We start from the raw sequence: 14508 nt of genomic DNA, 5'->3' as shown, positions 1-14508 counted from the left end.
AGAAGGAACATACCTCAACATAATAAAAGCTATATATGACAAACCAACAGCAAGCATCACCCTCAATGGTGAAAAATTGAAAGCATTTCCCCTGAAATCAGGAACAAGACAAGGGTGCCCACTCTCACCACTACTATTCAGCATAGTGTTGGAAGTTTTGGCCACAGCAATCAGAGCAGAAAAAGAAGTAAAAGGAATCCAGATAGGAAAAGAAGAAGTGAAACTCTCACTGTTTGCAGATGACGTGATCCTCTACATAGAAAACCCTAAAGACTCTACCAGAAAATTACTAGAGCTAATCGATGAATATAGTAAAGTTGCAGGATATAAAATGAACACACAGAAATCCCTTGCATTCCTATACACTAACAATAAGAAAACAGAAAGAGAAATTAAGGAAACAATACCATTCACCATTGCAACAAAAAGAATAAAATACTTAGGAGTATATCTACTTAAAGAAACAAAAGACCTATACATAGAAAACTATAAAACACTGATGAAAGAAATCAAAGAGGACACAAACAGATGGAGAAACATACCGTGTTCATGGATGGGAAGAATCAATATTGTCAAAATGGCTATTCTACCCAAAGCAATCTATAGATTCAATGCAATCCCTATCAAGCTACCAACGGTATTTTTCACAGAACTAGAACAAATAATTTCACAATTTGTATGGAAATACAAAAAACCTCGAATAGCCAAAGTAATCTTGAGAAAGAAGAATGGAACTGGAGGAATCAACCTGCCTGACTTCAGACTCTACTACAAAGCCACAGTCATCAAGACAGTATGGTACTGGCACAAAGACAGAAATATAGATCAATGGAACAGAATAGAAAGCCCAGAGATACATCCACGAACCTATGGACACCTTATCTTCGACAAAGGAGGCAAGGATACACAATGGAAAAAAGACAACCTCTTTAACAAGTGGTGCTGGGAAAACTGGTCAACCACTTGTAAAGAATGAAACTAGAACACTTTCTAACACCATACACAAAAATAAACTCAAAATGGATTAAAGATCTAAATGTAAGACCAGAAACTATAAAACTCCTAGAGGAGAACATAGGCAAAACACTCTCTGACATAAATCACAGCAAGATCCTCTATGACCCACCTCCCAGAATATTGGAAATAAAAGCAAAAAATAAACAAATGGGACCTAATGAAACTTAAAAGCTTTTGCACTGCAAAGGAAACTATAAGTAAGGTGAAAAGACAGCCCTCAGATTGGGAGAAACTAATAGCAAATGAAGAAACAGAAAAAGGATTAATCTCAAAAATATACAAGCAACTCCTGAAGCTCAATTCCAGAAAAATAAATGATCCAATCAAAAAATGGGCCAAAGAACTAAACAGACATTTCTCCAAAAAAGACATACAGATGGCTAACAAACACATGAAAAGATGCTCAACATCACTCATTATTAGAGAAATGCAAATCAAAACCACAATGAGGTACCATTACACGCCAGTCAGGATGGATGCTATCCGAAAGTCTACAAGCAATAAATGCTGGAGAGGGTGTGGAGAAAAGGGAACCCTCTTACACTGTTGGTGGGAATGCAAACTAGTACAGCCACTATGGAAAACAGTGTGGAGATTTCTTAAAAAACTGGAAATAGAACTGCCATATGACCCAGCAATCCCACTTCTGGGCATACACACTGAGGAAACCAGATCTGAAAGAGACACGTGCACCCCAATGTTCATCGCAGCACTGTTTATAATAGCCAGGACATGGAAGCAACTTAGATGCCCATCAGCAGATGAATGGATAAGGAAGCTGTGGTACATATATACCATGGAATATTACTCAGCCGTTAAAAAGAATTCATTTGAACCAGTCCTAATGAGATGGATGAAACTGGAGCCCATTATACAGAGTGAAGTAAGCCAGAAAGATAAAGAACATTACAGCATACTAACACTTATATATGGAATTTAGAAAGATGGTAACGACAACCCTATATGCAAAACAGAAAAAGAGACACAGAAGTACAGAACAGACTTTTGAACTCTGTGGGAGAAGGTGAGGGTGGGATGTTTCGAGAGAACAGCATGTATATTATCTATGGTGAAACAGATCACCAGCCCAGGTGGGATGCATGAGACAGTGCTCAGGCCTGGTGCACTGGGAAGACCCAGAGGAATCGGGTGGAGAGGGAGGTGGGAGGGGGGATCGGGATGGGGAATACGTGTAACTCTATGGCTGATTCATATCAATGTATGACAAAACCCACTGAAATGTTGTGAAGTAATTAGCCTCCAACTAATAAAAAAAAAAAAAAAAGAAGAAAGAAAACTAAAAAAACTTTATGACATTTTGATTACACTCGTTTCCCTTAGTATGAATAGAATGTTAGATTTCTAATTTTAAAAACTAGATATGCAACAAGCAACAAAGGTTTACTATATCGCACAGGGAACTATAGTCAACGTCTTATAATAATCTATAATGAAAAATAATTTCAAAAATAATATATGTATTTATGTATAACTGAATCACATGTTAAAAAAAGAATTCTACTTTTTGAAATTTAATAATGCTTATCTTTTTGCAAGTTTTTCTAAATGTCCTATGGAAATCTAATAGCAATGTGTAAGATACAAAATTTTAAATGTATTTGTGTAGGATGTGATTAATATAAATTAATTAAAATATATTATGTGTAAATCATTAATAACATCATTCAAGATGCTTTTATTCTTAGTTTTTCTGCAGTTGATAAAGTATTCTCAGAGAAATGTTAATATGTCTCACAATGATTATATATTTTTTCTTTTCCCTTGTATTTCTTCTAAGTTTTGCTTTATTTACCCTTGCTTTTGTTATTAAGCTGTCTAATGGTTTATGACGTCTATCTTCTTTGTGAATCGTACCTTTTTTCATTAAAAATATTCATCTTTGTTTCATTCAAAATAAATTTTAAAAAAGAAAGAACTAGAATAATACAAATTTGGTCTCACAGGTAAAGCTGGGATATAAGGAACATTAAGATGGGTAGAAGGACAGCTACAGAAGCACAGGAATGTCACCACTTCACCTGATCATACAGATCCTACCAGTCAACTCGCATTTTACTGTATATGTAAGGAAACTGAGACTCAGAGTAGTCAAGATCACAAAGGTAGTTATTAGTAGCATGCTTTACATTCACCCCATTGTGCTGACCTAAATTGAATCTCTTATGATTATACAGTGGAACTGACAAATAGATTCAAGGGATTAGATCTGATAGACAGAGTGCCTGAAGAACTATGGACATAGGTTCATAACATTGTACAGGAGACAGTGATCAAGATCATCCCCCCAAAAAAGAAAGGCAAAAAGGCAAAATGGTTGTCTGAGGAGGCGTTACAAACAGCTGAGAAAAGAAGAGAAGTTAAGGCAAAGGAGAAAAGAAAAGATATACACATCTGAATGCAGAGTCCCAAAGAAGAGAAAGGAGAGATAAGAAAGCCTTCCTCAGTGATCAATGCAAAGAAATAGAGGAAAACAATAGAATGGGAAAGACTAGAGATGTCTTCAAGAAAATTAGAGATACCAAGGGAACATTTCATGCTAAGATGGGCTCAATAAAGGACAGAAATAGTATGGACCTAACAGAAGCAGAAGATATTTAGAAGAGATGGCAAGAATGCACAGAACTATACAAAAAGATCTTCATGACCCAGATAATCACAATGGTGTGATCACTCACCTAGAGCCAGACATCCTGGAATGTGAAGTCAAGTGGGCCTTAGGAAGCATCACTACAAACAAAGCTAGTGGAGGTGTTGAAATTCCAGTTGAGCTATTTCAAATCCTGAAAGATGATGCTGTGAAAGTGCTGCACTCAATATGCCAGCAAATTTGGAAAATGCAGTAGTGGCCACAGGACTGGAAAAGTTCAGTTTTCATTCCAATCCCAAAGAAAGGCAATGCCAAAGAATGCTCAAACTACCACACAATTGCACTCATCTCACACGCTAGCAAAGTAACACTCAAAATTCTGCAAGCCAGGCTTCAACAGTACGTGAACTGTGAACTTCCAGATGTTCAAGCTGGGTTTAGAAAAGGCAGAGGAACCAGAGATCAAATTGCCAACATCCGATGAATCATAGAAAAAGCAAGAGAGTTCCATTAAAACATCTACGTTATTGACTTTGCCAAAGCCTTTGACTGTGCGGATCACAACAAACAATGGAAAATTCTTCAAGAGATGGGAATACCAGACCTGCCTCCTAAGAAATCTACATGCAGGTCAAGAAGCAACAGTTAGAACCAGACATGGAACAATGGACTGGTTCCAAGTTGGGAAAGGCTGTATATTGTTACCCTGCTTATTTAACTTCTATGCAGAGTACATCATGCAAAATGCCAGGCTGGATAAAGCACAAGCTGGAATCAAGATTTCCTGGAGAAATATCAATAACCTCAGACATGCAGATGACACCACCCTTACGACAAAAAGCGAAGAAGAAATAGCCTCTTGATGAATGTGAAAGAGGAAAGTTAAAAAGCTGGCTTAAAACTCAACATTCAAAAAACAAAGATCATGGCATCTGGTACCTTCACTTCATGGCAAATAGATAGGGAAACAATGGAAACTGTGACAGATTTTATTTTGTTGGGCTCCAAAATCACTGCAGATGGTGACTGCAACCATGAAATTAAAAGACAATTGCTCCTTGGAAGAAAAGCTAGGACAAACCTAGACAGCTTATTAAAAAGCAGAGACATTACTTTGCCAACAAAGGTCCATCTAGTCAAAGCTATGGTTTTTCCAGTAGTCAGGTATGAATGAGAGATTTGGACCATAAAGAAAGCTGAGCACCGAAGAATTGATGCTTTTGAACTGTGGTGTTGGAGAAGACCCTTGAGAGTCCCTTGGACTGCAAGGAAATCAAACTGGTCAGTTCTAAAGGAAATCAGTCCTGAATATTCATTGGAAGGACTGATGCTAAAGTCGAAGCTCCATAACTTTGGTCACCTGATGCGAAGAAATGACTCCTTTGAAAAGACCCTAATGCTGGGACAGATTGAAGGCAGGAGGAGAAGGGGACGACAGAGAATGAGATGGTTGGATGGCATCTCCAGCTGGATGGACATGAACTTTAGCCAGCTCCAGTAGTTGGCAATGGACAGGGAAGCCTGGTGTGCTATAGTCCATGGGGTTGCAAAGAGTCAGACACTACTGAGTGGCTGAACTGAACTGTGCTGATTACTCTACCACAGTCAGGCTGACAAGGGCTTCTTGTGAACAGTGGATTAGAGTACTGACAGCCTGCAGCAAGGGAGACCCCAGAAAGGCATGGAAAGTCTAGGGTAAAAATGGCATATCAGACACACAATTCAAAAGAACAGTCATGAGCAAGGATAACTAAGGGCAGCTATGAATTAAAACATAACAACAAATTTTCCAAACTAACAGAGGTTCTATCTCAGCCACTTAAATATCGTGTGAATTTCTGAGTCAAGAAATTAAGCAGGGAATGGTCACCCCAATTCCACGGAGCTTTTTCATATGGAAACTAGAGATAATCAACCTTGCTGTATCTCACAAAGTTAAGCTATAAAATAACTCATTTAACAAACATTTCTCTACTATATATAAAATAGACAACAAACAGGGACTACTGCATAGCACAAGGAGCTCTACTCAATATTCTGTAATAACCTACATGGATCTGAAAAAAATGAATATATGTATATGTACAACTGAACTACTTTGCTATACACCTGAAACAACATTGTAAATCAACTATACTATGATATAAAATAAAATTTAAATTAAAAAAAATTCCCTATCACTTACTATAAATTAAACAACATGTTAGCTTCTGGGGATGTGCAGTCAAGACATTAATCTTGTCCACAACAGTTTTGCACTTTAGTATTAGACATATGAAAACACTGTTTAAAATGTAAGCCCATCAGGGCTTCCCTGATGGCTAGTGGTTAATAATCTACCTGCCGATGCAGGGGACTCGAGTTTGATTCCTGGTCTGGGAGGATCCCACATGCCCTGGAGCAACTAAGCCCATGCACCACAACTACTGAAGCCCATCCACCCCAGAACCCGTGCACTGCAACAAGAGATGCCATCGCAATGAGAAGCCAAGGCACCGCAATGAAAATAAACTCCCGCTTTCTACAACTAGAGAAAGGCTGCATGCAGCAACAAAGACCCAGCATAGCCAAAAAATGAAATAAATAAATCTTTTAAAAAATAAGCCACCACATAAATTATTGCAACTATTGTTATTGCAATTATTACTAGGAAAATAATGAAACAACTATACTATCAAATATCTTAGAGATAAAAGTTTATCTTGGGGGTAAGGGACAGAAGCTGGTGGAAAAAGTAGTTGGAGAATCTGGTTTCCAAAATATTAAGCCACAAATGACAAGGAGGCCTGTAACAAGAAATATGACAAATAATAGATACCCAGCTAGTATTTTTAAGTGAATTAATAAGATTATTTTATCAAATTGTCAAGGGAAATATCCATGAGGAATCAGAATATGCTGAGTGGCAATCGGAGGAAGAAAGAGAATTAGAAATGTAGATTTGGGGAAATTCCCTAGCTGTCCAGTGGTTAGGACTCTGTATTTCCACTGCAGAGAGCCTGGGTTCGATCCCTGGTCAAGGAACTAAGATCCCACAAGCCACAGCAGTCAGTCAGTCAGTTCAGTCGCTCAGTCACGTCGGACTCTGCGACTTCATGAATCGCAGCACACCAGGCCTCCCTGTCCATCACCAACTCCCAGAGTTTATTCAAACTCATGCCCATCGAGTCAGTGATGCCATCCAGCCACCTCATCTTCTGTCGTCCCCTTCTCCTCCTGCCCCTAATCCCTCCCAGCTTCAGGGTCTTTTCCAATGAGTCAACTCTTCGCATGAGGTGGCCAAAGTACCGGAGTTTCAGCTTCAGCATCAGTCCTTCCAATGAACACCCAAGACTGATCTCCTTTAGGATGGACTGGTTGGATCGCCTTGCAAGCCACATAGTGTGGGGGGAAAAAAAGAAATGTAGATTTCATAGTCACAACAAAAAGTAACACTTATTTAACACATTTAGTCCAACAAGATTATTCTAAAAACTATATCCCAATTTAAAAATGCACTTAAAAAAATAAAATAGAAAATAAAAATAAAAATGCATTTAAATACAGGTTGCTCTAAATGATTACCAAAAATAAACTCATTTAGTCCTAACGAATATTCTTGTTCTCAGGTTGCAGGTGAGGAACCTGAAGCAGAGAGAGGATAAGGACTCACTCACCATCACACAGCAGAGTCAGGATTTGAATCTTGGCAGTCAGTCTCCACAGTTTAAGAACCTAGCGACCATGCAATGCTGTGTTTTCCTGTTCTTGCAGCAAAGAAATTATAAATGACTAAAATCAGATGATGACTTCTTTATAGTGAGAAAGGGAAGAAAAATTGTCAGGAGCCCATGCAGATCCAAGGCTGTAAGCAGAGAACAAGGCTAGAATGTGAGAAAGCAGTAAGGTGATATAGTGGAGGGATAGAGGCCAGAAGAGCCTGTCAGTCAGAGTCTATGGAAGAAAACAGAGTCCACTGTACACATGTAAAACAAGAAAATTAATACAGGAAGCTAGTTACACAGGTAATGGAAGAGCTTGAGAATCCTAACAGGAGATAATAGGACAACACAGGGGTGAGTAACATCAAAAATCCAGTACCACCCTTAATTTGGAAGGACTAAGAGAGAAAGCAGTGTCTTGGCCTGGATTATCTGCTCTGCACCCTATCCCCACTGCATATCAAAACCCAAGACTGGTACTTATGAGCATGTAAGTATATGCATATCCTAAAAATCAGTCAGAAAACATCAAAGAATCCAAAAGAAAAATGGCAAGAGGCCCGAGCAGGCACTTCACAAAAGAGGATATACAAATTGCAAATAAACATGTGAAAATGTTTCGCTCTTCAGACTCAGAGAACAGACTTATAGTTGCCAAGGAAGAAGGAGGGTGGGGTGGGGGAAGGATGGGAGTTTGGGATAAGCAGATGCAAGCTATTACATATAGAATGTATAAAACAAGGTCTTATTGTAGGACAAGGTCCTTGTCTTACAACAAGGTCCTAGCACAGGGAGCTATGTTCAATACCCCGTGGTAAACCATAATGGAAAAAGAACACAAAAAAGAATGTGTGGGTGTGTGTATCTGTATCATTTTGCTACATAGCAGAAATTAATACAACACTGTAAATCAACCATACTTCAGTTTTAAAATGTTTTGCTCTATTAGTAATCAGGGAAATCAGATTTTAAACCACAATGTCTTAGCCTATTCATTCCGCTATAACAAAACACCACAGACTGAGTTGCTTTTAAATAATAGAAATGTACTTCTCACAGGGGCAGCAGTTCCCAGATCAGAATGCCAGCATGGACAGGCGAGGGCACTCTTCCAGGTCACAGACTTCTCATTGTGTCCTCCTAGCTGGAAGAGGCCAGGGAGATTTCTGGAGTCTTTTTATAAGAGTACTAATCCCATTCATGAGGGCTCTGTCCTCATGACCTAAGCACCTCCAAAATGTCCCATCTCCCTATCATCATCTTATAGATTAAGATTTTAACACATGAATTTTGGGGGGAATAAAGGCATTCAATCTATAGTACACAATGATATATCACTAGACACTTGCCAGGATAGTTAAAATTTTTAAAACAGACAATGGCAAAAGTTGATGAGGTGGGGCATCTGAAATGCTCACGCACTGCTAATAAAATTTACATAAAATTTTACATAACCACTGGCTTAGACAGTAAAGCGTCTGCCTGCAATGAGGGAGACTTGGGTTCGATCCCTGGGTTGGGAAGATCCCCTGGAGAAGGAAATGGCAACCCACTCCAGTACTCTTGCCTGGAAAATCCCATGGACGGAGGGGCCTGGTAGGCTACAGTCCATGAGGTCACAAAGAGTCGGACATGACTGAGCAACTTTACTCACTCACTCACTTAGGAAAATTATGTGGTAGTTTCTATAAACACAAAATATATATTTATCCTATGACCCAGCAATTATATTCCTAGGTATATACCCCAAGTGTTAGTCGCTCTGTCGTGTCTGACTTTTTCGACCCCATGGACTGTAGCCCACCAGGTTCCTCTGTCCATGGAATTATTCAGGCAAGAATACTAGAGCCATGCCCTTCTCCAGGGGATCTTCCTGACTCAGGGATTGAACCCAGGTCTCCTGCATTGCAAGCAGACTCTTTACCATCTGAGCCACCAGGAAAGCCCCATATACCCCAAATATATACATATTTTCACCAAAAGATGTGTGCACTAATGCTCATGAATGCAATATTCATAATAGTCAAATAGTGGAAATTTTCCACATTTCCATTAAGTGCAAGGAATAAATTGCATTATAGTTACATATTAGAATGCAGCAAGATTGAATAAATTATTACTATATGGGACAATGTGAATGAATCTCACAAACATAATGCTGAGGCAAACAAAACAATGCAAACTGCTTGATTCCATTTTATATAAAGTCCAAGAACAGGCATAACCAGTCTATGGTGTTAGAAGTCAGGATAGCAGTAAGTTTCAGAGAGAAGAGTAAGAGTAGTCATTGGCAGAAGGTATGAGGAATGCTTCTGGGGTCCTGGGAACATTCCACTTCTTGTGGACCTAAGTGGTGATTACATGGGTATGCTCATTTTATGATAACACATAATATGCTCATGACTTATGCATGTCTATGTATTTGTATGCATATAATGCTTCTATTTTAAAACCTTTAGAAAAAGATAATGTATGTAAAGCAATAAATATAGTGATTAACATGTATAGGCTCTTGATATTAGCTATAATGAATAAAATGATGGAAGCTCAACAATATGCATTTGTAGTATTCTGGATCATCTGATTGACTGATTGATTGATTGACCTGGAATCCGACTGATTCCCTTATTAACATCCTGCAGCCAAGGCTGGAGTAGAGAAAATGTGTAGGGTGATGGACCTTGAGGAAAGATTGTTAGAACAGCCATGCCATTTGGAAGAATGAGGAAAGTATCAGTCTTATCACCTCTCCCAGAAGCTCCAGTGAGCCTTCTGTCACTTCCTCATTGTATATAGAGAAGGAATTTGCCTTAGATAGTTCTTTAATATTTAGTCATTTGGGACACACATATCCTCACAAATAAACATTTTCCTTTTCTCCATTTCACATCAATTAACACTTACCACCTTATGCATAATTAAAACAGTTAGTTATAAATATTAAAACAAGTCCTGCTCCCTTTTTTTTTTTTTTTTTTACTTTTCTACAAAGAGAAGGATTCTTTTACTTTTTCTCAAAGAGAAGGATTCTACACTCTCTTTAGATACAGCTCCTGCTTTGCATTAAGTTTTGCCTCTCATCTTTACCTACTATTTTCAGAATCCCTTAGATTACAACTCTTGCCCAATTTCATCTTCAAGGTTGTCAGCAGTGAGTGCAGAACTCTGAGGAGAATTTCAGTATTACAGAGTTCTTCTCTCTCAATTGGGCAATCATCCTTACTCAGCCTTATCTATGCTCATTTCCTTACGGCCTCTTCTCAGACAGAGTCCAGGTTTGCCTTCCAATTTACACTTCCTCCTTTCCTTATGTAGGAAGATTTTACAGTCTAGCTGGCACACCTGCTTTACTTCACCAAACACATTCCTTACTTGATGACACACTTGAGCCACATTGCTAATTGGCCTGTCCGTGTAAACCCTAAATGAAAGGTTCTTGCCAACAAGCAGGCGCCACGCTCCCTGGACAATACTTCTCCAGCTGAATATCTACACTGCCCCATCCATCAAAACAGAAAAGTCCTTCCTTGTTAAGTGCTGTATCTCTAGCCCTGTGCCTTAGGAAGCAATCCATCCATATGTGTTTTTTGAATTAACACCCTGCAGTTGGGACAGCAGATGTCTTAGGCATAGTACCACTGGACTGTTTCACTTCACTGGAGACAATGGACAATAAGCCAAGCAAGTAGCTTGCATAGGGCCTGAACAGGCAGAAAGATGCTAAGCCAGTGCCCTGGTTCATAAACCCTCATATAAAATAGCAAAATCAGCATTAAAGAGTGTAAAATCAAACCACTGTGTCTACAATTCGCAGGTCAAAACTAGCTATGTCTGAGGCAAGAATTAAGAGCACCAGTGCAGGACTTCCTTGGTAGTACAGTGGATAAGAATCCGACTGCCAATGCAAGGGATATAGATTCAGTCCCTGGTATGGGAAGACTCCACATGCCACAGAGCAACTAAACCTATGTACCACAACTGCTGAGCCCATGCGCTAGAGCCTGCAAGCCACAACTACCGAAGCCCATACACTAAAGCCCATGTTCCACAATAAGAGAAACCACCACAATGAGAGGCCCATGCATCACAGCATGAGTAGCCTTGCTCGCTGCAACTAGAGAAAGTCTGAGTGCATCCATGAAGACCTAGTGCAACCAGGTCTTCATGTACTCTTTTAAAGTAGTTTAAAAGAGTGCAGGTGCAGAGTTAGAGTTCCTAGTACTTAGGACAGAGTAAATATTCAATATTTATCACACGAACGAATGAGTGAATGAATTAAATAGGGCTTCATGGAAACTAAGGAAATTAAAAGCCAAGGGTACAAATTATAGTAGGCAATTGTAGACCACCATTGTAGGATGTAGATTATCACACCCCACTACACAATGTTACTATCACAGTACTGTACTAGTGCAAAAGTATTACCAGGCTGTGAAATAGTCACAGAATTCTATCTTCATTATATCCTGAAATCTGGATTCCTCTCCAAACATTTCCCTGAAATTGCAGTCACAAAATCTGGCTAAACACAAACTCAAAGGCCATAAGGAATAGTATAGCAATATGCTCGCAAACAACAATAAATAAGTGTCTCTTTCCCACACATTTCCCAACACACTGTATTTTCAAACTTTATGATCTTTTTCAATCTGATTGATGAAAATTACCATCTCAGTGAAGCTTATTGTGTATTTTTCTAAATATAAATGAGTTACATATCTTTTTATGAGTTTATAAGCTGCATGTATGTCCTTTCCTCTGAACTATTTAATTCATCTTTTACTTCTTTTTCTATGAGCTCTTGGTCTATTCTCCAACAATCTAAAAGTCACTTATATGATACAGGACTCATTCTTTTGGAATATAACTTGTAAACATTTTTCCTAGATAATTTATCTTTTGACTCTGCTTTTATCATGATGTATTTTAATATAGTTGAATTTATAAATATTTTCATGACTGCTATATTTTATGGCATGCTTAGACAGGCCTTATCCTAACCAGAATTTTTTTTAAGATTTCTTGGTTTTTCTAGTCATTACTGTTTTGTTTTGTTTTTTGGCACTTAAATTTTTAATCCACTTCCATCCATTTTGGTCTAGAAATATTTGGCAAGCATTGCACAGTATTTTATCAACATATTTCAATACCATATACTGAATATTCTTCCTTCACACTACTGCTTTGAACAAATTCCTTTATCAGTACCTAAATTCCCACATGTATTCAGGTCCATAATTGGGCTTTCTATTCTGATACATTGGTCTACTCAAATCCTTTATGATTATATAGTGGAAGTAACGAATAGATTCAAGGGACTGGATCTGGCAGAGTGTCTGAAGAACTATAGGCAGAGGTTCATAGATTATACAGGAGGTGGTAACAAAAGCCATTCCCAAGAAAAAGAAATACAAGAAGGAAAAGCTGTTTTATGAGGAGGGCTTACAAATAGCTGAGAAAAGAAGAGAAGCGAAAAGCAAAGGAGAAAGGGGAAGATATACTCAACTGGATTCAGAGTTCTAGAGAATAGAAAGGAGAGATAAGAAAGTCTTATTAAGTGAACAATGCAAAGAAATAGAGGGAAACAATAGAATAGGAAAGACTAGAGATCTCTTTAAGAAAATTGGAGATACCATGGGAACATTTCATGCAAAGATAGGCACAATAAAGGACAAAAATGGCAAGAACCTAACAGAAGCAGAAGTGATTAAGAATAGGTGGCAAGAATGCACAGAACTGTACAAAAAAAGTTCTTAATGTACCAGATAACCATGATGGTGTGGTCACTCACCTAGACCCAGACATTATGGAGTATGAAGTCAAGTGAGCTTTGGGAAGCATTACTAAGAAAAAAAGCTGGTGGAGATGACGAAATTCCAGCTGAGCTACTTCAAATCCTAAAAGATGATGCTGTGAAAGTGCTACACTCATTATGCCAGCAAATTTGGAAAACTGAGCAGTGGCCACAGGACTGGAAAAGGTCAGTTTTCCTTCCAACCTCAAAGAAGGGCAATACCAAAGAATGTTCTAATGACTGCTTTTTCAAATGCTTTTTCATTTCAGATGCTAGCAAGATTATGCTCAGAATCCTTCAAGCTAGGCTTCAGCAGTACATGAACTGAGAAATTCCAGATGTACAAACTGGATTTAAAAAAGGAGAAGAACCAGAAATAAAATTGCCAACATCCATTGGATCATAGAAAAAGCAAGAGAGTTCCAGAGAAACATCTACTTCTGCTTCATTGACTACACTAAAGCCTTTGACTGTGTAGATCACAACAAACAATGGAAAATTCTTAAAGAGACAGGAATACAAGACCACCTTACCTGCCTCCCGAGAAACCTGTATGCAGGTCAAGCAATAGTTAGAACCGAACATGGAACAACTGACTGGCTCAAAATTGGGAAAGGATGTATATTGTCACGCTGCTTATTTAACTTATATGCAGAGAACATCATATGAAATGCTGGGCTGGATGACTAACAAACTGGAATCAAGATTGCCAGGAGAAACATCAACAACCTCAGATAAGCAGATGATACCACTTTAATGGCAGAAAGTCAAGAGGAACTGAAGATCCTCTTGATGAAGGTGAAAAAGGAGAGTGAAAAACCTGGCTTAAAACTCAACATTCAAATAAATGAGGATCTCGACATTCAGTCCCATCACTTCATGGCAAATAGAAGGGGGAAAAGTGGAAAGAGTGGCAGATTTCATTTTTTTGGGCTCCAAAATCGATGTGGATGTTTACTGCAACCATGAAATTAAAAGATGCTTGCTCCTTGGAAAAATAGCTATGATGAAACTAAAGAGTGTATTAAAAAGTAGAGGCATCACTTTGCCTACAAAGGTCCATATAGTCAAAGCTATGGCTTTTCCAGTAGTCATGTACAGATGTGAGAGTTGGACCACAAAGAAGGCTGAAAGCCTAAGGATTGATGCTTTTGAACTGTGGTGCTAGAGAAAACTCTTGAGAGTCCCTTAGACTGCAAGGAGATCAAGCCAGTCAACCCTAAAGGAAATCAACCCTGAATATTCATTGGAAGGACTGATGCTGAAGCTGGAACTCCAATACTTTGGTCACCTGATGTGAAGAGCTGACTCACTGGAAAAGACCCTGATGCTGGGAAAGATTGAGGGCAGGAGGAGAAGGGGGCGACAGAGGATGAGATAGTTGGATG

Source organism: Dama dama, chromosome 20 (genome assembly GCF_033118175.1).
Source record: "Dama dama isolate Ldn47 chromosome 20, ASM3311817v1, whole genome shotgun sequence".
NCBI lineage: Eukaryota > Metazoa > Chordata > Mammalia > Artiodactyla > Cervidae > Dama > Dama dama.
The sequence above is the reverse complement of the archived record's forward strand: the minus strand, read 5'-3'. Positions refer to the sequence as shown.